The following is a 24,606-nucleotide window of genomic DNA, read 5'->3' as shown; positions in this document are numbered from 1 at the left end:
ACTATAGGGCAGGTTGGATATCCACAGATCCATCCTATTTCCTTAAGAACGTGTCATACAATTCAAATGACCTTCTAAAAATATAATACTCCAGTAAGTTGCCTTTTTTTGCTCAGATGGTCCCGTGAGAAGACTGGGCCTGTAATTTATGCCACCGGAGTCGTTCCAAATTAGCTTGTCATACGGCAAGCCGGCAACACCTGCATGAAGAAAGTAAATTGCTGAAAGACAAAAAAGATACACATATTCTACAGTTTTTAGGATACAATATGATAATCGATCCATAACCTCTAATTCTATATAACCTTTTCTATTGAACTAGAACATGTTGAGTTATAGTCACAATGTTGACTTAGTGAGTAAAGCACATCATAAAAAAATCTGCCCAGATTCATTCTGTAGGAAGCATAGAATATACTGCTAAGGAACTCTTGCATATAAGTTATAAATCAGCAAACTTGATATACATTCCATGGACCAGCGACGATTCCACAATATCAAATACTGAACAAAGCAAGAAACATCTAGCTGACTACTTCCTCCGTCTCACAATGTAAGAACTTCTAGCATTGCCCACACACATTCATATAGATGCACATGTGTCTAGATTCATTAACAACTATATAAATGTAGGCAATACTATAAATTCTTATTATATGAAACGGAGGGAGTATATATTTGAGGTGAACTCAGATGCTCTATGAGAGATCTATGGCTCTGTTCGGCAGCCAGGACTGCAGCTGCTGCACTTCCTTGTGCGTGCACGTAACTGTTGGTGCTGGCTGAACAGGCCCTATAAAGAGGATGTTAACCAGTGCCAACACCTCCCTACCAGATTTGCGCCCCCCCCCCCTCAAAAAAAAAAAAAACCAAATTCTCCCTCGCTGGTAAGCCCATTAGTAAAAACTGTCTGCCTTTTTTATCGAGTGCCCATCGCTTCAGCTTCGCAAGTTCACGCACAGTAGCGAGAGCAGCAGCCATCGGCGACCCAAAAACGCAGCATGCGGTGTCAGCAGACGGCAGCGAGCTTCTCCGCGACTTCACCCTTCATCAGCGACAGCAATCGCGTGCGGTGCATCTCGCCGTCAAGCACAGTCCAGCACGCTGCGAGCCGTAGTCCAGAGGTGAGTTCATTCTCCTTTTCTCCCCCAACACAACAAAATAACAATTGTTCTCCTTTCTTTTACAAGTCCAGTATTCACTAGTCCCTGATTTAGACACATAGACAATGTAGTCATGTAGACATCAGTCAGTTTGTGAGTTCTGAATTTTGGGATTTCCCATCATAACTTCAGCCAAGATGAAGAGGAAGACGATTGATTGATTCTATAAGCTAGTTGTTCCTAGGACTTTTCTGTTGCAATTGAAAATCCTAGCCCAACCAATGTAGAAGCTGTGATTATTATATATGGACTTTGGCCATTTGTTCTTGCAGCTCCCCCCATTCCCTTCTCCCCCACCCCCCAATGTCATATCATATCCTAGCTTTGCCCCTGATGTTAACAGTCTACTGTAAACATAATTCAGTATATCTTGATATTGTTTTAGCTACAACTAACAACACATTTTACATAAATGCTTGGCCTTACATTGATTGATGCATTGATGCATTCAGATTTAATGGAAACTACATGGCAAACTGAACCTCTTGAGTATTAGTTAATAATAACTTTTTAAAACCTTATCTGGAATCCAGAACACACACTAAACAAGTCACGCAAACAATAAATAGAGAGATTATTTTCCCCCCTTCAGAAATCAACACCCGGTAATAGTTTGATTTAAAGAACCCATATCTAACCCATATTTTATAATTTGAATTGGGTCGGAGACGGATATTATCGGATAGAATATAGGCCCGGATAATATCGGGGGATAAATACAGAATGAATACTTACCAAGATGGACACAAATACTATTGGTTGCGAATATTTATTCGGATATCAAATCAAAGCAACAATTATATATATATATATATATATATATATATATATATATATATATATATATATATATATATATATATATATATATATATATATATATACCATATACCCCTTAAAAAAACAAATCTATAATTAAATATGATATATTCTAATACAACAAATATGGACAAATATATGTCATGTATCAATAACTCCGTAAGTAACGGTACTACTACATTAGTATCAAAGTCCCACGCGGCGACGTACGACACGGTGGCTGGCGGACGCGGGCACACGGCAGCGTAGCCACTAGCAGCCAGCGCCGCGGCAACGCAACATACGATGGCGGTGTTGGGCGCTGGCGAGCTACGTTACCCCGAATCCCCGATACGTCGACGGATACAGATACGTACATATACCGTACGTATCCGACATTTTCTCGGTTTTCAAGCAAATAAAAGAATTACCGATACTTGTCCGATACGTATTGTACGTCCCTGATACGTGTGAATATCGTCCCACGACTCTCTCCTGGTGACGTACGTGCGTGTGGCTCCCTCGGTGACATAAGTGCGTGTGGCTCCTGCCTGGCTGCCTGACATAATTTAGGCTGTGTTTGAAACCAAGGTTACTACCGTAATTTTGACAAATGGACCCTTCTATAAAACTTATTTTCAAAATAAACCGTGTCAAAAACTAATTTTAAAACTAGGCCATGACCTCAGCGTCAACCCTAATGGCGCTGACATAATACGTCCCATCGCCACCCTAATTAGCGGCTGGCGCTAATATTACGTCCAACGTGGCACGGATTAGCGACAAAAGAGGAGCTCAGCGCTATGTGTGTTGGCGCTGATATTTGTGTGGTTTAAAAGCATATGTGTGCTGCCGCTGTTCGTTTCTTCTACTAGTGGAGGATAAAATTTTATATTATCGTGGTACGCTTTTCAAACTGCTAAACGATGCGTTTCGTAAAAAAAAACTTTGTATATAAAAGTTGTTCTAAAATACCAGATTAGTCCATTTTTTAAGTTTATAATAATTAAAACTTAATTAATCACATATTATTACCACCTCGTTTTGCGTGAAACACTTAATCTTTATCTTCATGAGATACAAACACCACACATAATGCAGAAGCTAGCTCAGTTGTCAGCCCTTCTGCTGTTCTGCACCTGCTCTCAGGTTGCCAGTTCGAACTGGGGAAGCCCCTTTTCAGGTTCTTTCTTACTTATCCCCCTTTGATTTATTTTTCCAAACAATCACATATTTTGTTTGTAGATTTCTTTTTATGTTACTTTTTAAGGGGATTATTTATTTTATGTTCAATCTGGAATAAACAAATTTGAAAACATTAATTAAAATGTTAATCTCAACAAAATACTTAGCTCAATTATTATAATTTTGTATTTTCAATTTTATGTTGCATGATTCTTGTTCTATTGATTTTTTTTTCCAAACAATCACATATTTTGTTTGTAGATTTATTTTTATTTTACTTTTTATGGGGATTATTTATTTTATGTTCAATCTGGAATAAACAAATTTGAAAACATTAATTAAAATGTTAATCTCAATAAAATACTTAGTTCAATTATTATAATTTTGAATTTTGAATTTTATGTTGTATGATTTAGGTTCTCAGTTCTTACCAAGGAACGATAAAAACATTTAAATTGAATGAAACTTGTGTTAGTTATTGTCCACACTACTTTTAAACGTTCTAAGAGGTCAGCGCCAACTTATTTGGCGCTGAACCTCAATTATGGCTAATATGTTCCATGTCAGATATGACCTTAGTGCCAACAATGCTGGCGCTGCGAACGTTTTAGTTCAGCGCCATCGGGGTTGGCGCTGAGGTCACGGCCTAGTTTTAAAATTAGTTTTTGACATGGCTTATTTTGAAAATAAGTTTTATAGAAGGGTCAATTTGTCAAAATTACGGGGTTCCTATCCCCTCTCCATCGTATTCTACGTGCACGCTTTTTAAACTGCTAAACGATGTGTGTTTTTAAAAGTTTCTATACGAAAGTTGCTTAAAAAAATCATATTGATTCATTTTTGAAGAAAAAAAAACTAATACTTAATTAATCGCGCACTAATAGACTGCTCTATTTTTCATGCGCACTGTGTAAGTTGGGAACGGCTGATTCCAAACCCAGCCTAAGTGGCTAGGGTTAGTGTTTGGTGGGCCTTTTGGGTTGTTGGGTTGTTGGCCTGGTGGAGTGGTGGTGGTAGCAGTCCGGATAATATACGGGTAGTTTATCGGTAATACCCGCACAATTTAACAGGTACTCCATATCCGTCGGATACCACCCTACTGAACCCGATATCATATCCGGCATAAAATAGGTACCCGAATTTATCCTAGATTAATACGGTTGGGCAAGCGGGCGAGAAATACCCGTCCCGTTTTCACCCGTACCAAGGAACAAGTCTATTTTGCCTCTATCATCTCTTGCCATTAAATTACAGTACTGCCTACACATCATTTAACAGATTTTTTTAATGTCCTATAATGCAGATTTTTTACCCTTTGGATCTACATCTAACAGAAGACAATCATATAAAAAAAACAAAATGAACAAATAGGCCACATGCACTATCTGAGACTCATGTGGCTCAAAATGGGCTCAAGCCCAAAGATCATAATATGGGTCCTAAATAAAACAAACAGGCCCAAAATAATGGAAACATGCCCATAAATCGGCAAACCCAAATGGAAAAAGTATACTTTGACTCACTCAACTATCGTCCGAGTCCGAGTATGATTCATGTCATCCAACTATAAAACCGGATATATCGACTCCTTAACTATTAAAACCGGTGCAAACAATGCCCCTGGGTGGTTTTGGATGACGTGGCGCCTACGTGGCAGTCTTGACCAAGTATTTATCCTACATGGCGCTTACGTGGCATTAGAATAAAATAAAAAGTAAAAAGAAATATGTGGGACCTATATATCATTCACACAAATAAAGTATTGTGGGACCCACATGTCATCCTCCCTCTCCTTCCCTTCTTCCTCCTCCCTCCCTCTCTCTCCCTTATCTCTCCCTCTCCCCCGGCCTTTCCCTTCTTCGCGGCCATCGTCGGTGTGCGGCGGCGTACGCGCTGGGCTCGTGCTCCGGTTCTGGCCACGGCGGCGGCAGCATTGCCCACCGCCGCGTTGCTGGGTTGCAGACGAAGAGGCGGCTACCCCAGTAGACGTCGTAGAGGACAAGGTCGTCGTGGTGGTCAACGACGGTCCACCACGCCCGGTCACCGGCCGACACGGAGGTGAGGTCGCCGTCGACCGTGCCGCCGCCGCACGACGCCGGCACTGATGGCGAGGAGGCGGGGTGGGGGTGAGAGAGGAGGTGCGGGCGACGGTGGTCGACGTAGTTGAAAAGGACGCCATCCACCGAGCGCGGCAGGAGGAGCCAGAGTAGCAGCTCGCGGCCAGCGAAGAAGGGAAAGGCCGGAGGAGAAGAGAGATAAGGGAGAGAGAGGGAGGGAGGAGGAAGAAGGGAAGGAGAGGGAGGATGACATGTGGGTCCCACAATACTTTATTTGTGTGAATGATATATGGGTCCCGCATATTTCTTTTTATTTTTTGTTTTATTCTAATGCAATGTAAGCGCCACGTAGGACAACGACTCCATCAAGGCCGCCACGTAGGTCGTCATCCAAAACCACCTCCAAAACCACCTAGGGGCATTGTTTGCACCGGTTTTGGTAGTTGGAGGAGTCGATATACCCAGTTTTGTGGTTGGAGGACATGAATCATACTCGGGTGATAGTTGAGGGAGTCAAAGTATACTTTTTCCAACCCAAATTAATGCACTAAAACGCAAAAGCCCAAATTATTTACTAAGCCCATTCGAAAACCCAATCAACAATATGACGAATTGAAAGGCCCAGCTATTGCAATAAAGATATAAAAAAGGAATAAGTTCATCTGAGATCCCTTAACTTTACACCGAATTCGGATTTCGTCCTTGAACCCTAAAACCAGATATAACCAGTCCCTAAACTATCAAAACCAGTACAAACGAGGTCCCTCGGCGGTTTGGTAGGTGGTTTTGGCTGACGTGGCGCTTACGTGGCTGGCTTGACTAAGTCTTCATTCCATGTGGCATTGATGTGGCGCTTACGTGGCAATTCTACCTCGAAAAAATAATAAAAACTGTGGGCCTACACGTCTGGTTCATGAAAAAATAATTTAAAAATGACGGGGCCCACGTGAGCCCCACATGTCAGCCTCACTCCTACCCTCTCACTCCTCTCTTCTTCCCTCTTCCCTCTCCCCTCTCTCTCTCCTTCCCGGGAGCGGACGGGCGGGTGGACGGCGGAGCAGGCGAGCGAGGCGGGCTGTCCGAGCTCCGGCGGCGGCAGCTCGGCGTGCGCCGCGGCATACACCTCCACCAGGATGCTCCTCTTGAGGCCGTGAACGGCGGCGGGAGGAGGACTGTTGCTGCGGCTGCACAATCCGGCAGCTCAATACCGGTCTTCACCGTGGCCGAGGTGGGAGGAAGACCGACGCCGAAGCCACGAAAATTCGGCAGCTCACGGCGGGAGGCCGTGGCTGGCGGCGGGAGGAGGACCATGACCATCGCCGCGGATGCACACGGAACACAAATCTGGCAGCTCAGCCGCGGGAGGCCGTGGCCTGCGGCGGGAGGAGGACCACCGCCGCGGCTGCACAAATCCGGCAGCTCAGCTGCGGGAGGCGGTGGCCACGCACACCGTCGTCGTCGCCAGCCGTCACGCCGCTCGTCGGCGGGCAGAAGTCCACGCGGTGGTTGGTGCCGGCGGGGCAGGTGAAGGTGCTGGTCTGGTCGTCCTTGGCGTAGCTGTAGGCGTCGGGGCATAGCCCCTTAAGAACATGGAGTAGCTCGTCGGCGGGCATGTTAGCACTAATCTTGTTGCATAGGATCCTTAAGTACTTGTTTAGTTTTTGGATCACATCATGTGTTAGACCTGGTTGCATGCTGGTGCTACCAAATGTGATATGTTCATGTTAGTGGCTTGCAAGGATCGCCAAATCAGCTAGTAGTTAGCTATGGCTTTGTGCTATGCTAGTACTTGCATGTCCTGCATGAGCTAGTGGAGCAAGTCTACCGGTTAGTTAGTTTTGTGCATGTAGCAAGTCTTCTTTTGTTCATCCAGCTAGCTACCGTGTCTGTCAACGCCAACAGGGCAGACGTGCTCGAAGCCTCAAACTGGCCCCGGTAGCAGTAGGTGTCGCCGCGCCGAACTTGCCGCACGCACTGGCGCAGCCGCCTGGGACACGGAGCTCGGGGAGGCACGTACCTCGCCATGATGTCCACGGCGCAGCTCGGCCCGCGCCCCTTGCTGCACCTGGCGCCGCCGCCGTTGGTCGTCTGGAAGCTTACCGGCACGTTAACCCGTCGACAAGCGACAGGTCGAGGAAGTCGTCGCCGGCGCCGGGTCAGGAGCCGAGCGTGTAGCCGTGTACTCGGGCAGCGTGGCGGCTCGCCGGAGACGGAGCAGGACAGCACGCTGGCGCAGTCGCCCGTGACGCAGCGGCCACGCCGTCGAAGGAGCCGCCCGTGCGCTCCGCCCCCCACCTGCCCGTCCGCTCCCCGAGAAGGAGATGGAAGGAGAGAAGGGAGTGAGGCTGACATATGGGGCCCATGTGGGCCCCACCTTTTTAAAATTATATTTTTTAACTAATATGTGGGCCCATGGTTTTTATTATTTTTTCGGGATAGAATTGCCACGTAAGCGCCACATCAATGCCACGTGGGACGAAGATCTAGTCAAACCAACCACGTAAGCGCCACGTCAGCCAAAACCACCTTCCAAAACGCTGAGGGACCTAATTTGTACCGGTTTTGACAGTTTAGGGACGTATTGTATCTGGTTTTGGGGTTCAAGGACGAAAATCGGATTCGGTGTAAAGTCAAGGGACCTCGGATGAACTTATTCCTTAAAAAAAAAACCCAAATATTGGATGTGCAGATACCAAAAAGCACAAATCTTAAAGCAAGCACAACGCCAACTTGAGAGTTAAAAAAGCTCACAGCCTGAAGCAACAGCACACACGTGATATTCTTCCCAGATCCAGAACTCAACAACCTGAACAAAACCCATGGAGAAGTAGAGAGAAATTGAGGGAGAAGAACTCAGGTGATACGCTATAGATCAAATCAAAGATACAGAATTAAATCAACCCCACAAATCAAAAGGAAATCTTACAGAAGAATGCATAAATCAGATGAATTTGAAAGGTGCAATTCCTCTAACCTCTGAATCTTGATTTGTACAACATCTCAACCTCTTTGGTCTGATGAAATTTGAAGTTTATACATCTCATAATCACAAACTGTGATCAAAATCTGCAGTATAGTTGATAATGGAAATTACCTGGGGACATCTATAAAAAAAAACAGGTACTCAAATTAGCTTACTTCTCTCTACATGATCCAAAAGCTCAAATTAGCTGCATCAGTACAATATATTCACTTCAAAATGGTTCAATGTTATCACATTGGATGGATAATAACTAAAAGCTACACTGCAATATAATTGAAATTACATATGTTAGTTTAGTATATTGGTGATGTAAATAGCGTGTAAATATGGTTCGATTGTTATGTAAGTGCTCACATATATAATTTACATAAATTTGCAAGCACTATGTCATCATGTGTGTATTTCTAATATATATATATCTTTTTATACAAATGCAGGATCTTCTGAAATCAGTAAAGTGCAAAAAGCCTCGAAAATATCGAAAGTAACATATCCCATGCACACAAGCTCTCAAGTGTACATACGTACACACTAACTAACAAATGTCACCAAAAAATCTAGAAAAATTCATATATGTACTTTCAATAGTATTATACCTAGGGTTAAAATCTTAACCTCAAATTTATTATATTTTAGCTGTAAGAAAAAAACAAAAAATCTGACAGTTTTAATATTGTAATTTTGTCAGAATTTTATCTTTTTTTACTCTCTATGTAGAATGAATTTGAAGATGCGATTTTGCAAGCAGATGTAATACTATTGAAAGTATATGTATGAATATTTCTAGAACTTTTTGTGATAAATTTTAGTTGGTGTACACGGTGTGTACACGCGAGGGCCTGTGTGTATAGGATACGCTCCCAATATCGAAAGGATCAAAATCAGCTACAGAATCAGCAAAGAGGAAAATAACGACCGTACCAGATAAGATTTCATATACATACATTATTACCCAGTTCCTATGAGAATTGTGCAAATTGGGGATTAGTATTGAATATTTACATTTATATATACATATAATTACACTTGCAATTATAGTATAATACCACTGTAACTTGCTATGTAAATACTATTGAAATATGATGTAAATTTATAATCCATCTAAATATTTTCCAAAAAAGAGTAAATAAATGAACTTTTCGTGCATCCCTATAGTAAACGAAATATTTATGAATTTTTGACTACATGTGAGCAACAAAAATCTGCAAAGAATCTAGTCACATAATTATATAATTATGTCACTAAACTATATGAAGTTTTTGCCATTGAAAGGAAATAAAAAATATCTACTTCTAAATGACATAAAACCTATAACATGTGTACTTGTTTTTAATTTTCATTTATATTACAACAAATTTCTAAAAATTGAGTACTAGCTAGCAGCGGCGGTGAAGGCAGCGAGGGGGATGATCGGACCTAGCTACCCTAGGTCCAGATCTGGAACCACTCCAATGGGATCTGAGCGTCTCTCCAGCACGAGAGGCCAGATCCCCAGTCGCGGCCACATTGTCGGTGGTGGTGATGGCAGCGAGGGGGACAGCCAGATCTGGCACATCCCAGTTGGAGTCGGGCAAGGCCGGACCCCCAGTGGCAGTGGCAACGACGAGGTCGCTTGGTGGAGCTTCAGCGACCTATGTGGCCATTCGGTGGCATCGACGGTCTGGCTCCGCGGCTCAGTGAAGCTCTGCCGATCTGGCTAGGTGGTAGAGCAGGTCGTCAACGGCGCCTGTTTTGGTCGTTGTGCAGGTGGTGTGAATTGTGCAGGTACCTTCGGTGTACACGTGGCATTTGGTGGGTTCCGTTGAGGACACTATGGTTGAAGGGGACTTCGAGGTGAAAGCCTTCCTCGGCTTGTCAATGCTAGCAAGGGCGACACCCTCGGGCACCGTTTACCTTCTTGAAGACTTTGCTATTGGATCCCTCATTCAACTCCACATCAAGGGTGAAAACCTTAGATTTGTTTGGATCGGGCGATGTCGCCGTTTTGTCGGCGTATCTTTCTTGGAGGCTTCGTTTTAGGAGTTTTTCCCTTGTTGGACTGCTATTCTTAGGTTTAGTTTATCAATGCCGGGGTTTTCATTGGTTTCCATAAATTAACATATTGTTGTAAGGTTTTTGGGTCCGGTTTTCCTTATAAACTGGATTAACTCTCTTCTTCTATAGTGAAATTGCAGGAGCTCCCTGCCCGTTCTCTCGAAAAGGTGAAATGCCTTTGCACTCACGCGAGAGGGGACAAACAAAGGCCAAGCGGTGCTTTGAGGAAATATCACTGAGGTAGAGGTGAGTGTGGAATTGAAAAGACGAACGATGTAAATGTTTTTATTTTTTTTAGCTACTAAAAGAAGTGCTCGTCCGTTGCATGGGCTTTGCAATACCCCTGAAGAGGACATCATATTGAAAAACATCTTTTCACCAGAAAGAGCCATGGCTTCTGGCAACTTGAGGGGCCTCCAGAGAGTAGTAAGAAGACCAAGCAAAATTGACCCAAGGGATGTCCAACTTGTTGTAAAACTTATGTAGATGCTTAGGGAGAAGAGCCTTGTTTTGTACTCTGAGATCAATGACACCCAATCCCCCCCCCTTGTCTTTTGGTCTACACACCTTTACCAAAGTGAGTGGCTGTTAACCTTCTTTCAATTCTGTCTGTTGAAGGAGAGAAATCAACCATTCTCGATCGTTTTTTTCCCAGTGGCAGACCTACATATGTGAAAGGCAATGATCCAATGGAACAGCCAAAAGTAGCAGCCAACAGCTGTGATTTTTCTTCAGAGATATTCAGAGGGATCATACAGGACTTTGCAAAATTCACTCTTAGGCCAGAAGAGACAGCAAAGGAGTTCAACAGAGCCTTTAAAGCAAATAACTGAGTGGAGGAAGCTTAAAAAAAAAAAGGTATCATCAGCATATTGTATCACATGAAAGTTATCATCGTTACTGACCAGGATTGGCAAAGACAACACCCCCCTTTGATGTGCTTTGTTAATTACAGATTGCAGAAGATCAGCACCAAGGGCAAACAAAAGAGGAGAAAGAGGATCACCCTGCCTAACTCCTCTAAGTTGTTTTTCCATTTACATTATTAATTTTAGCACTATTTGATCCATTAAAAACTATTGTATTAAAAATTATTAACAAATTTGAATTATAGTTTGGGACAAAGTTATTTGTAGGTTCATGTTGTTATTTCTGTGATTATATTTCCTTCCGTCCAGTTGTGATATATCTTTTAGGATTTTAATTTGATCATATTTCTTTCAGTCCAATTGTGATATATATGTGGTTTAGAATTTTAATTTAGGATTTTTTTAAAGTACCTCAAAATGAATGTGAGACGTCCATTTGATTCGATCTAATGGATTAGATTCAATCCTACTACACCTGGTAGTAGATGTAGGGTCTGTTTGGTTGTTGCCTAACATTGCCATAACTCAATTTGCCATAGATGTGGCATGGCAAACAAAGTGTGGCCAACAATTTGTTGGCCACAAGTGTGGCAATGTTTAGCTAGAAAATGAGTATATGACATGTAGGCCCATGAAACAAGAAAGTGTGGCTTGCCACAACTGAAACAAGCAACCAAACGCTAAGCTAACAATCTGTGGCATGCCTAACATGTGGTGTGGCAATGTGTGGCACCAAAACAAACAGCCCCGTAGTATAATTCATGGAGGGGTAATGTTGGAAATGTAATAGATGGCATTGTGATGAATTTGCAATTGGCATAGGGGTAAGTTCGTAATCTAGTCCACGGGTCAATATGCTCAATCGGTTCACAACTGCAGCACGCGGGGATGGCGACGAGAGTCGTTTTGTCGAGAAATGAGATGCGAGAGGGAGAACGGAGGCGAGGCGAGATGCTGCAGACCTGCAGTGCTGCTGTGCGCGACGGAGGCCGCCGCACTTTACGCGTTTGGCAGTGCCGTCAATTTGATACTGATGATGAGATCCTGTCAAAGGACTCTGCTAGTACTCTCGCAAAAAAAAAAAGGGACTCTGCTAGTACACCTGTTTCAACCGTAGCGTCAAGGTTTAGCAACACCTAATTGAAGTGGGATGATCCATATCAGAATCTAAGGCAAGGCCGGAAGGTAATCAAACCGATGAAGGGTTCAAGATCGTCGTAGCCATGCTGATGTTGATCAATTTCTTGTCAATTGTTGTTTTTGTCGGTCAAATTGCAGATTGAAATAGCTGATTAAGAAGACACTAACACAGTTTTAGCTCATATCTGATTGTAGTTATTTTTGTCAGTCAAATTGTAGATTCGGATAACTGATTAGAATGACGCTAATAGAGTGAGAGTGTGCTTGCAACCGCGAGTCGTTGAGCTTTCTTTTTTAACCTTATTTCAGTTCAGTCTAGAACTCAGTACTTGGTCCGTCTCAGTTCTGCTGCAGATAAACGAGCTTCGGCATTAGCTCATTTGCCTGATGCTAATGCGAAAATGATTAAATTATACATCATCAGCTAAACATCAGTGATTCAGTAATTAGTTTTGCAGTATAGCAATTGAGCGATTCAAGAACACATTTCAACAAAGCGACCTTCCCTAGAGCAGGTACACCATCATATCCCAAGAATGAAGCGGTGCTGCGGTGCACAGGGCCACAGGGGGTGGAGGGATGGCGCCGTCGTACGTGGCCGTGGGTTCACGCGACTACGCAAGGAGGGGCGGCGGGCGGCGGCCGCGCATTGAGGTGAGGGGCGGTGCCGCCGTGGCCGTGGGTTCGCGCGAAAAGAACGGGAGGCCTCGCGAAAGGCGAAGGTAGACGTCGGGCGCACGAGGACGGGCGAAGGCCGTCGTGCGCAACGAACGGGAACGAGCGAATCACTAGCCTTCGTGGGAGCACCTGAAATAACGAAAATACCCTTCCACGGTGTAAAAGTAAAATTCTAAAGTATCCATCAGGATCAATGGTTAGATTTGGTTCCTACTACACTACTACTGTCGATGTTTGATGTCGCAATTCTAGTATTTGCATAGTATGGGGATCGTCGGTACTAGGATATACGCGAGACTGAGGTAAAAGAGATGGAGACAGGGATTTTTATACAGGTTGGGACCCCTGAATTGTCAGGTAATAACCCTACGTCCTGTTGGCCGAAGCCGGAGTTGCTCTTTATTCACCATAATCATACCAGTACAATGTTTGGGGTAGCCTATCTAACTGTTGTCGATATGGCGGTCTGACGCTCTGACTCGTAGTCGACAACAGGGTAGCCTTCCTCCTCGAGCTCGTGCCTATCACGCCCCAAAACGACTCTAAAATACATCCTCTAAATTATGCCTAGAATCATTAAAAACCGTGTGAAAGCCTCCAACAATTAAAATGTGCAAGGTTAAAAGTCAAATAAGGCTTAGAGGATTTTTATATATTTCCTAAAAGCCTAAAATACGTAAATAAATTTTAGTTGAATTTTCAGAGCACAAATAATAATTGTTAAGAAATAAACAAAGTTAAAAAGGTTTTATAAAAAGAAAAACCCTAAAATCCCTCCTTCTCTCTAATGGGCCGAATTCGGTCCATCTCCCTCCCCCTCTCTCTCCTCTCCCCGCGGCCCACTCGGCCTCTCCCCGCGCGCGCGCCGCTGACGGGCCGGCCCGCCCGCCACCCTCGCTGACGGGTGGGGCCCACCTGTCATCCCTGACCTCCCGCCGCTTCGCCCGCGCCCTAGCGCCGCCCCCGCCGCGAATCCGCCGCATCCCGCCGTCCCCGCGTGCAATAAAGTGGGGGGGAAATACTCCCCGTGATTCCCTCTTCCTTTCCCCCCATTTTTCCCTCTCTCTCTCTCGCGTTCAAACGGGCGGATTTGCCCCCGCAAATCTCGCCGGCGCCATTGATGGCGGCCGGACCTCCCGCGCCGGTTTCCTTCCTCCCCGGCCGCTCTCTCCCCCTTCCAACCCTATTTAAATCCTCCCCGCACCTCCTCTGTCCGTTTCCGCCTCTCGCCGCCCTTCCTCCTCGCCGGATTCGAGCTCGCGACGTCGCTCTCTCTCTCCGCCGTCGCCGCAGAGCTCCGGTCCGCCGCCGTCGTCGCCCCGGCCCGCCTCCCACCTCGCCGCCGCCTCCTTCGGCTTCGCCGCATCCTCGCCGACCTCGTCCACCTCTCCGTTTCGGTCGCCGACCGCCGGAGCGCCGCCGACCCCGTCGACCCGAGCCGCGACACCGCCTCCCTCCGCTTCGGCCGCCTCCCTCATCGCCGCCGTCGCCCCGAGGTGAGCCGTGGACCGTCGCCTCCTTTCCCCCTTCCCTCCCCTCTCTCGGCCGCCGCTCCGCCGCGCCGGTGGTCGCCGGCGGCGACCATCGGGGCGCGGGGCGCCGCCTCCCGCCGTCCGCGCCGGCTTGGCCGCCCTTGGGTGCGCCGAGTGGCTGCCGCGTGGGGCCCGGCCGTCAGCCGCCCGCGCCCTCGGGTGCGGCTGACGTGTGGGGCCCACGGCGCCGATCGGTGTGAGCCCGGGTGCACCCGGTCCACCGTGGACCGTGAGGCTGCCGCGTGGGCCCCACTCCCGTGGACCCGGTCCGCGCGCCCCTTCCCCTCGGCTGACGCAATAAACCATTTTTAAATTAAAATTTAAATGAAGAAATTCGCAAATATTCATTTAAAGAGCATATAAACTTCAAATGGCCATAACTTGGCCATTTGAACTCGGAATTGGACCGTTAAAGTCTCTAATTTTTCCTTGAGAAGTCAAGAACCCATTTTTTTTCTTTGTTCCTGCTTGTTATATGGAGTTTATTAGAGTAAAAGCCCTTTTATTTTCCATTGGTCGTGTAGACGCTGCAGCTTCGGAAGATCCGCTCTTCGTGGAGGTTGAAGCCGACGTTTGGGAAAGGGAGCAAGGCAAGTCACATCATCCTTGAGCATATTGAATCCCAGTTTATAAAATTATTTTGATTTAAATTATTGCATTACCGCTTTACTTAAATTCCCGCGTTATCACTGTTTTATTTAGCCATGCCTATTTACTTTTGTTATGACCTTATTATTGTTATTGTTATTATTATCTTGTTCACCCTAGAATAAATAAAACCCCAACTAGTGGACACTCTACTCATGGTACCACTAGTATGATTTTAGGTAGATGCTTCGCTGGTTAATTAGGCAACATTAGGTGGTTTTACAACTCTAGACTTTGGGAATATTCTCATCACCTGGACACTATGGAATGGATGGATTATTGTGGAATTGGATTCACACCTCACCCTCTATTCAAAACTCTCAAAATGGTTTTAGGCTGGGCTCGGGGTGCATGGTTTTGATAGTAGCACCTCAGCCATATAAGGACCGGTCTTCAGGCCTCTGTTGCAAAGCACTACCGTACTTCCACATGTCTAGTGGGTAAGGCTTAGTTTGTGGCTCAGTCTGGTTATAAACAAAAGTACACGGATGGAGATGGACGAAGTCGGGGGTCGATGGACATCTCTAGGGCAAATGAAGGCTACACGAGCTGCGGCCCGGTAGTCGAGATGTCATGGCACAGGGCCGGTGTCCTACTGCTACGGGTTCAGTCCTGCCTACCTGTCCCGGGGGTTCTGGCCCTAGGTGGGGTTGGGTCGGTACTCTTGTCTATGGCTAGGATGGGTTGGAAACTATGTCACGTCTTCCGTCCGTATACCGTGGTGGTATGTGGCACGTGGTTACACGTGAGGAAGATGTGTCTTGTGGGTAAAGATGTACACCTCTGATCAGAGTATAACCTATTTGAATAGCCGCGCCCTCGGTTATGGGCAAGCCGAGCAATGTACCCAAGTTAGTGTTTTTAATTCTTAAAACCTACTTAACAATTAAAATGTGGAATGGCTGGCCTGGGTTGGCTTGGGACGAGCTGGGACTCAGGGTCGGGTTGCCAGTTCGGTCAGAATCATCGTAGGCCTTGGGTTAAGGTAGGCTCGTGTGGGTTCACGGCCTTGATTAATAATATTATATAGCCCTAGAATCGTGTTTACAAAATAGCTTTGAGCAACTAAGTGTCTTTTAATGCTGTTTACTGCAAATCCTAACCCTTATATTATAACCCCCTTGTACTCCCTTGCATTTATTCTGCACTTGTAGGTGTGTCTTGTTGAGTACGGTGGTTGTACTCAGTCTTGCTCAATTTTTTCCCAAACCCAGAAGAGGAGTTCCTGGAAGATGAAGGCGTTGGTCGTCGCCCTAGTCTTCCGCTGTTTTTTTTTGTTTGTCTTCTTGTGTGCTGGGTCTTCGCCGCCCATGTAATAAATTAATTAATTACGCTGCCGCTTGTTAAACTCTGAATTGTATCAACTTTTGGTGTACCTTGCCTCCTGGGACAAGGAATAATGCACGCACGTAAGGAACGCCCGTTGGGTTATTTCCTCACTGGCTCACCCGAGAGGACTTCGTTGGCAGTCACCGCGGGTGGAGATTCTTTCTCCGCCGCTTGCCAGAACGCCGCTCTCCTCGCCATCGGCACTCTTCACCAGTGATACCCGGACGGGTTGCAGCACTCGCCCTACCGCTACCACCCTCGTCGTGGAGGAGCCCGCGACTGCGCCACCTTCAGGGATGCTAGCTCGGAGGATGACGCTACCATCATGCACCTGGCACGCATGGTGGAGGCATACGACGCGGCCCGTATCGACTTCCATCATATGGTGTGTCGTGGGTTGGTCGAGAACAACATGAAGATCCTGGAGCTGCGTTAGGAGAATCTACAGCTGAAGAAGGACCTAGACGCAGTGGAGGCGCAGCTGTGTCAGCTCAAGATCGCCCAGGGAGAGGTCTGTCGCCCCAAGCGCCGCCGCGTCTGCCGTAGCCTGAAGATCACCACCCACAAGAGTACCTCTAGGCCCAAGCTTGTTCGCTAGGATCGTGAGTCTCCATGGCGTTCCTAAGAAAATTGTATCTGATAGGGGAAGCCAATTCACCTCTCACTTCTAGAAGAAGCTCCAAGAAGAGTTGGGTACCCGGTTAAATTTCAGCACCGCGTATCACCCGCAGACAGATGGACAGACCGAGCGTCTAAATCAGATCCTGGAAGATATGCTCCGTGCCTGTGTTCTAGATTTCAGGAAGACCTAGGATAAGAGTCTCCCCTACGCCGAGTTCTCCTACAATAACAGCTACCAAGCCAGCATACAAATGGCACCCTATGAAGCGTTGTATGGCCGCAAATGCCGGACACCGCTATTGTGGGACCAAGTTGGGGAAAGCCAAGTGTTCGGGACTGATATCCTGAGAGAAGCTGAAGCGAAGGTCAGAACTATTCGGGATAATCTAAAGGTGGCACAGTCTCGGCAGAAGAGCTATGCAGATAACCGACGCCGTAACCTAGAATTTGCAGTGGATGACTTTGTGTACCTTAGGGTCACGCCATTGCGGGGCGTACACAAGTTTCAGACGAAAGGGAAGCTCGCACCTCGGTTCGTGGGTCCTTTCCGTATCATTGCTCGACGCGGAGAAGTCGCTTACCAGTTGGAGCTGCCCGCATCCTTGGGCAACGTGCATGATGTGTTCCATGTGTCGCAACTCAAGAAATGCCTTCGAGTGCCGTCCGAGCAGGCCGACTCAGAGCAGATTGAAGTTCGCGAAGACTTGACCTACGTAGAGAGACCAGTGAAAATCCTGGACACCATGGAGCGCAGGACCAGGAACCGGGTAATCCGTTTTTGCAAGGTCCAATGGAGCAACCACGCCGAGGAAGAAGCTACTTGGGAGCGTGAAGACGAGCTGAAGGCAGCCCATCCCGACCTCTTCGCCAGTTCTTCCGAATCTCGGGGTCGATATTCCGTTTAAGGGGGGTAGGTTTGTCGCGTCCCAAAACGACTCTAAAATACACCCTCTAAATTATGCCTAGAATAATTAAAAACCATGTGAAAGCCTCCAACAATTAAAATGTGCAAAGTTAAAAGTCAAACAAGGCTTAGAGGATTTTTGTATATTTCCTAAAAGCCTAAAATATGTAAATAAATTTTAGTGGAATTTTCAGAGCACAAATAATAATTGTTAAGAAATAAACAAAGTTAAAAAGGTTTTATAAAAAGAAAAACCCTAAAATCCCTCCTTCTCTCTAATGGGCCGAATTCGGCCCATCTCCCTCCCCCTCTCTCTCCTCTCCCCGCGGCCCACTCAGCCTCTCCCCGCGCGCGCGCCGCTGACGGGCGGGCCCGCCCGGCACCCTCGCTGACGGGTGGGGCCCACCCATCATCCCCGTCCTCCCGCCGCTCCCGCCGCTCCCCCTGCGCCAAGCGCCGCCGCCGCCGCCAAATCCGCCGCATCCCGCCGTCCCCGCGTGCAATAAAGTGGGGGAAATCACTCCCCGTGATCCCCTCTCCCTTTCCTCCCATTTTTCACTCTCTCTCTCGCGTTCAAACGGGCGGATTTGCCCCCGCAAATCTCGCCGGCGCCATTAATGGCGGCCGGACCTCCCGCGCCGGTTTCCTTCCCCTCCGGCCGCTCTCTCCCCCTTCCAACCCTATTTAAACCCTCCCCGCACCTCCTCCGTCCGTTTCCGCCTCTCACCGCCCTTCCTCCTCGCCGGATTCGAGCTCGCGACGTCGCTCTCTCTCTCCGCCATCGCCGCCGAGCTCCGGTCCGCCGCCATCGTCGCCCCGGACCGCCTCCCACCTCGGCGCCGCCTCCTTCGGGTTCGCCGCATCCTCTCCGACCTCGTCCACCTCTCCGTTTCGGTCACCGACCGCCGGAACGCCGTCGACCCCATCGACCCGAGCCGCGCCGCCGCCTCCCTCCGCTCCGGCCGCCTCCTCCGTCGCCGCCGTCGCCCCGGGGTGAGCCGTGGACCGTCGCCTCCTTCCCCCTTCCCTCCCCTCTCTCGGCCGCCGCTCCGCCGCGCCGGTGGTCGCCGGCGGCAACCATCGGGGCGCGGGCGCGCCGCCTCCCGCCGACCGCGCCGGCGTGGCCGCCCTCGGGCGCGCCGAGCGGCTGCCGCGTGGGGCCCGGCCATCAGCCGCCCGCGTCCTCGGGTGCGGCTGACGTGTGGGGCCCACGGCGCCGGCCGGTGTGAGCCCGGGTGCACCCGGTCCACCGTGGACCGTGAGGCTGCCGCGTCGGCCCCACTCCCGTGGACCCGGTCCGCATGCCCCTCCCCCTCGGCTGACGCAATAAACCATTTTTAAATTAAAATTTAAATGAAGAAATTCGTAAATATTCATTTAAAGAGCATATAAACTTCAAATGGCCATAACTTGGCCATTTGAACTCGGAATTGGACCGTTCAAGTCTTTAATTTTTCCTTAAGAAGTCAAGAACCCATTTTTGTGCTTTGTTCTTGTGGGTTATATGGAGTTTATTAGAGTAAAAGCCTTTTCTTTTCCGTTGGTCGTGTAGACGCTGCAGCTTCGGAAGATCCGCTCTTCGTGGAGGTTGAAGCCGACGTTTGGGAAAGCGAGCAAGGCAAGTCACATCATCCTCGAACACATTGAATCCCAGTTTATAAAATTATTTTGATTTAAATTATTGCATTATCGCTTTATTTAAATTCTCACGTTATCACTGTTTTGTCTAGCCATGCCTATTTACCTTTGTTATGACCTTATTATTGTTATTGTTATTATTCCCCTGTTCACCCTAGAATAAACAAAACCCCAACTAGTGGACACTCTACTCATGGTACCACTAGTATGATTTTAGGTAGATGCTTCGCTGGTTAATTAGGCAACATTATGTGGTTTTACAACTCTAGACTTTGGGAATACTCTTATCACCTGGACACTATGGAATTGTTGGATTATTGTGGAATTGGGTTCACACCTCCCCCTCTATTCAAAATCCTCAAAATGGTTTTAGGCTGGGCTCGGGGTGTATGGTTTTGATAGTAGCACCTCGGCCATATAAGGACGAAGTCGGGGGTCGATGGACATCTCTAGGACAAATGAAGGCTACACGAGCTGCGGCCCGGTAGTCGAGATGTCATGGCACAGGGCCGGTGTCCTGCTGCTAGGGGCTCAGTCCTGCCTACCTGTCCCGGGGGTTTCGGCCGTAGGTGGGGTTGGGTCGGTACTCTTGTCTATGGCTAGGATGGGTTGGAAACTATGTCACGTCTTCCGTCCGTATACCGTGGTGGTATGTGGCACGTGGTTACACGTGAGGAAGATGTGTCTTGTGGGTAAAGATGTACACCTCTGATCAGAGTATAACCTATTCGAATAGCCGCGCCCTCGGTTATGGGCAAGCCGAGCAATGTACCCAAGTTAGTGTTTTTAATTCTTAACACCTGCTTAACAATTAAAATGTGGAATGGTTGGCCTGGGTTGGTTTGGGACGAGCTGGGACCCAGGGTCGGGTTGCCAGTTCGGTCTGAATCATCGTATGCCTTGGGTTAAGGCAGGCTCGTGTGGGTTCACGGCCTTGATTAATAATATTATATAGCTATAGAATCGTGTTTACAAAATAACTTTGAGCAACTAAGTGTCTTTTAATGCTGTTTACTGCAAACCCTAACCCTTTATACTATAACCCCCTTGTACTCCCTTGCATGTATTCTGCACTTGTGGGTGTGTCTTGTTGAGTACGGTGGTTGTACTCAGTCTTGCTCAATTTTTCCCAAACTCAGAAGAGGAGTTCCTGGAAGATGAAGGCTTTGGTGTCTAGCTCGTGCCTGCCGTCAAGCGCCTGTGGTCGTCGCCCTAGTCTTCCGCTGTTTTTCGTTTGTCTTCTTGTGTGCTGGGTCTTCGCCACCCATGTAATAGATTAATTAATTACGCTTCCGCTTGTTAAACTCTGAATCGTATCAACTTTTGGTGTACCTTGTCTCCTGGGACAAGGAATAATGCACGCACGTAAGGAACGCCCGTTGGGTTATTTCCGGTCGTGACATGTACTCACAGGAAAATTGAACTTCCGCCTAAGTCTTTCTCTCCATTTGCCACGGACCAAATGACGGAACCGATACCAAGCCCTACATGGAGTTTAAAGCTATGATTCGTAGTAGCAATTAACTATAACAAGATTCTTAATTAACATAGGAACTTATGACAGTACCTATCTATAAGTTCGAAAACCTTGTCAAACGTAGGTCTTTTTTATCCATTGAGTCATATACGTTGACGGTGCAGGCCTCCAGGTCGAAGAGTAAAAGCACCCAGTGGAATCTGTAATGTGCGTGGGATACATTACATATGAAACACTTAGCATGTTCGTACGAGAATGAAATTTGGTATAGAAAGACAGTAAAATTAAACTAACTCTGTGTTGTACGGCAACAGTATGAACGTCTTGTAATGCTGCGCCTTCAGGAGATGGACGAGATTGTCCTCTGTGGCTTGCGGATACTGGTCGAGCATTGCAACGTTTACTTTCCGAGGGTCAATTAATCCAGTATCGAAAACCCCCCGCCGTCGAGCCCTTTGAATCTCCATTCTATAACGATAAAAGGGAGTATATATTATATATAGTGTACTTATATACAAGGACCTAACTAATTAAAGGAAACGTAATAAGAAATCTAACTGAACGATACTTACAAAATCCAGCAACTCGTCCAGCTGGTATAGTTAGTAGATACCCTTGAAATTGATCCAGAGAATGTCATCTCCTTGCAAGAAGTCCGTGTCCCTGATCCTCGCTCCGATCATCTCTCTACCGGTGGCGCTCATCTCCATGTACAGTTGATGGAACTTGTACATTTCTGTAGGTAGGGACTGCAGCTGCTCATGCTTGACAAGCGGTTTACCGAGTTCGTACATGTATTTCACTTCCGCCTTTTCGATTGGTGCGCCTCGTAGCAATTGATCCGTAGTTAGCCAGTGTCATTAATAAATTCTTGTATTCCAAAATCTTCACCGGTCACCAACGGCTTGATCTCCTGGTTTGGTTGCTCTCCAAGCTGAGAGACTGGTTTGGACTTTCCAGAAGATGTTTTCTTGAGTGTTCGCTCACAGTCCGATAGCTTTATGGCCTCCTTGGCAGGTGCAGACATACCCCTGAAGAAGTTCTTGACACTCGGGTCTATAGGAATCTTCTTTTCTGGGCTTCGAGGCTTCAATTGTCTCCTGACTTCTGATGCCACATAAGCGTCAAGCTCCTCTTGCGTGCAATCGTACCCCGGGTCCTTGTTCTTGGCGGCGTCAACTTTCGCCTTCTTCGTTGCCCTTGTGGGGGCAGGCGGTGGAGCTTGGGGGGCCCTTGACTTGGAAGGTGCCGGACGAGGAGCTTGCGGAGGAGTCAGTGTAGGAGCCTGAGGAGGAGTTGGTACAGGAGCCTGAGGAGGAGTCAGTGCAGGAGCCTGAGGTGGAGACGGTGCTGGAGCATGAGGAAGAGACGGTGCAAGAGCCTGAGGAGGAGATGGCAGAGCCGGAGGAGATGGTGCACGAGATGCCGCTTGTCGCCCAGGGAGGATGATGTACCACTTGCGCCATAGTATAATGGCGTGGCTTGTGTCTCGTAGATGCGTCTCACCATCTCCTCCAGGGTAATCCAACTCGAGGTCCTCGTACGCACCTTCGACCAACTCAACTTCGACCTTGGAGTATCCTGCTAGAATCGACCTGTAGTGGTAAGTACCTGAAGGGTCTGTTGGGATGGCCATGCCTGACGCCACCTTCACGTGGTGAGAGGTTATTTATTTGTAATGAACATATATAAGCAGCAACTTACAGAATGGACAAATCTAAAATCTATAAACTACAAGCTTACCTTTATTGATAAGTTCTTGAAGGGAATATGCAGCTCACATGGTGTCCGCTGAGTGATGTCATCAACGGGGCAGGTGGTTTTGTCCTGGGTTTGCATGGCGTCCATGCACTGTGATCCTACCTGCCCCGTTAAGGCGCAGCTGCTACGATTTCCTGAAGGGCTCACCATTGCAGGAGGAATGGTCGGCTGGGGATCATGGGACCGATGTGCGGCCATGCGTTCATCAACCTTCCTTGCCACCTCCTCTTGCATGCTGAGCTCGTAGCTTGATACCCTGTACTCAAGATCTGCAATCTTTGCCTCGGTATCTCTCTTGCTCCTCATCCGACTCCTGTACGTGTGGATGTCCTTCTTGAACCCAATCTTCCAAGGAATCACCCCTTTCCCTCGTGTTCATCCTGGATGCTCTGGAGTCTACAGGGCGAGTGACAGCTCGTCCTTCTCTCTGTCGGGTCGGAACGTGCCCTGAGAAGAGGCTTCCACTGCGTCCGTTAGTCGACGTGCAGCCTCGCGTATCTGATCGCTGAAGACCAGGGAGCCATCAGCTGGGTTGAGCGTTCCACCGTGAGCATAATACCAGAACTTCGATCGATCCGGCCAATTAGCGGTGGCCGGTTCGATACCCCTCTCAAGCAAGCTTGCCTCCATCTCCTCCCACTTCGGCATCGCGACGCTATAGCCGTCTGACCCCAAGTGGTGATGGTACTTCTTCTTGGAGGCATTTTCTTTGTTTCTTTCCATCATCGCCTGTCCTTGTTGACCTGTCTTATATGCAACAAACTCGTCCCAGTGATCCCTTAGCTTTGGGAATGTGTCGAAGTTCGGTGTCTGCCCCTTCAGGATATATTTCTGGTACAGATTTCCCTTGAATCTCTGAAACTGTTATGCCATTTTCTTTAGAGTCCACCTTTTCACTTTGTCCTCTGTATCCACGGGAAGGGTGAATGTCTCGAGCATTGTGGTCCACAGCATCTCTTTCTCCAAATCTGGGACAAAGCTCTCATGATCTCCGCGTGCCCTTGTTCTGCGCCAGTACACCGTACTGACAGGCACGTTATCCCGCACAACCCAACCGCTGTGACGTATGTAGTTCTTGGCTGCTTCCACCGGGGCAATAGGTCGGCCGTCTTCGTCCACTTCCGTTATGATGTGCCGACCCTCAAGCTTCTTCGCGGCACCTCGTTGCCCGCGTGCCCTCTTCCGTCCAGCGGAGGGTTGACTTCCACTAGCCTCCTCCTCCTGATTCCCCTCCACATCCCTCTCCACGTGCCCCTCTTGGTTCCCCTCCGCATCCCTCTCCACGTTCCCTTCCTCGTTCAAGTACTGGTTTGGATCCTCGTTCCCCTCTTCTTCGTTCCAGTACTGGCTGCTTCCCTCCGCGATTGTATCATACAATATCTGTTCCTCATCGCGATCAGCCGTCTGTTCATACAAGAAATAGTTGCTAAGTCATGAGACATTTTTGCTTTAACAATCTTATATGCTAACAATCATATATGCTAAGTCATATATTCTAAGTCTAATTGTCGTATATGCTAAGTCTAATTACAAATCTAATAATCTTATATTAAAACTATAATAATCTTATACGAAAACTCAAATAATATTGTATTAAAACTGTAATAGTCAACTATGCCAAGTCTAAGTGACGTACATTAGGACCCTAGCTAGTCAATAATTATATACTAAGTCTAATTACAAATATAATAATCTTATATTAAAACTCAAATAATCTTATACTAAAACTCAAATAGTCATATATGCTAAGTCTAACTGTCGTATATTAGAACCCTACACAATCTTATAT

General features: G+C 47.2%; 1 pseudogene; it reads right to left on the bottom strand.

The window, feature by feature from the left end:
• Positions 1-6,552: 6,552 nt before the first annotated feature.
• Positions 6,553-7,566, bottom strand: LOC4345442 (alpha-amylase/trypsin inhibitor-like; annotated as a pseudogene).
• Positions 7,567-24,606: the final 17,040 nt, after the last annotated feature.

The sequence above is a fragment of the Oryza sativa genome, chromosome 8 (genome assembly GCF_034140825.1).
Source record: "Oryza sativa Japonica Group chromosome 8, ASM3414082v1".
Classification (NCBI taxonomy): Eukaryota; Viridiplantae; Streptophyta; class Magnoliopsida; order Poales; family Poaceae; genus Oryza; species Oryza sativa.
The sequence above is the reverse complement of the archived record's forward strand: the minus strand, read 5'-3'. Positions and strand labels throughout refer to the sequence as shown.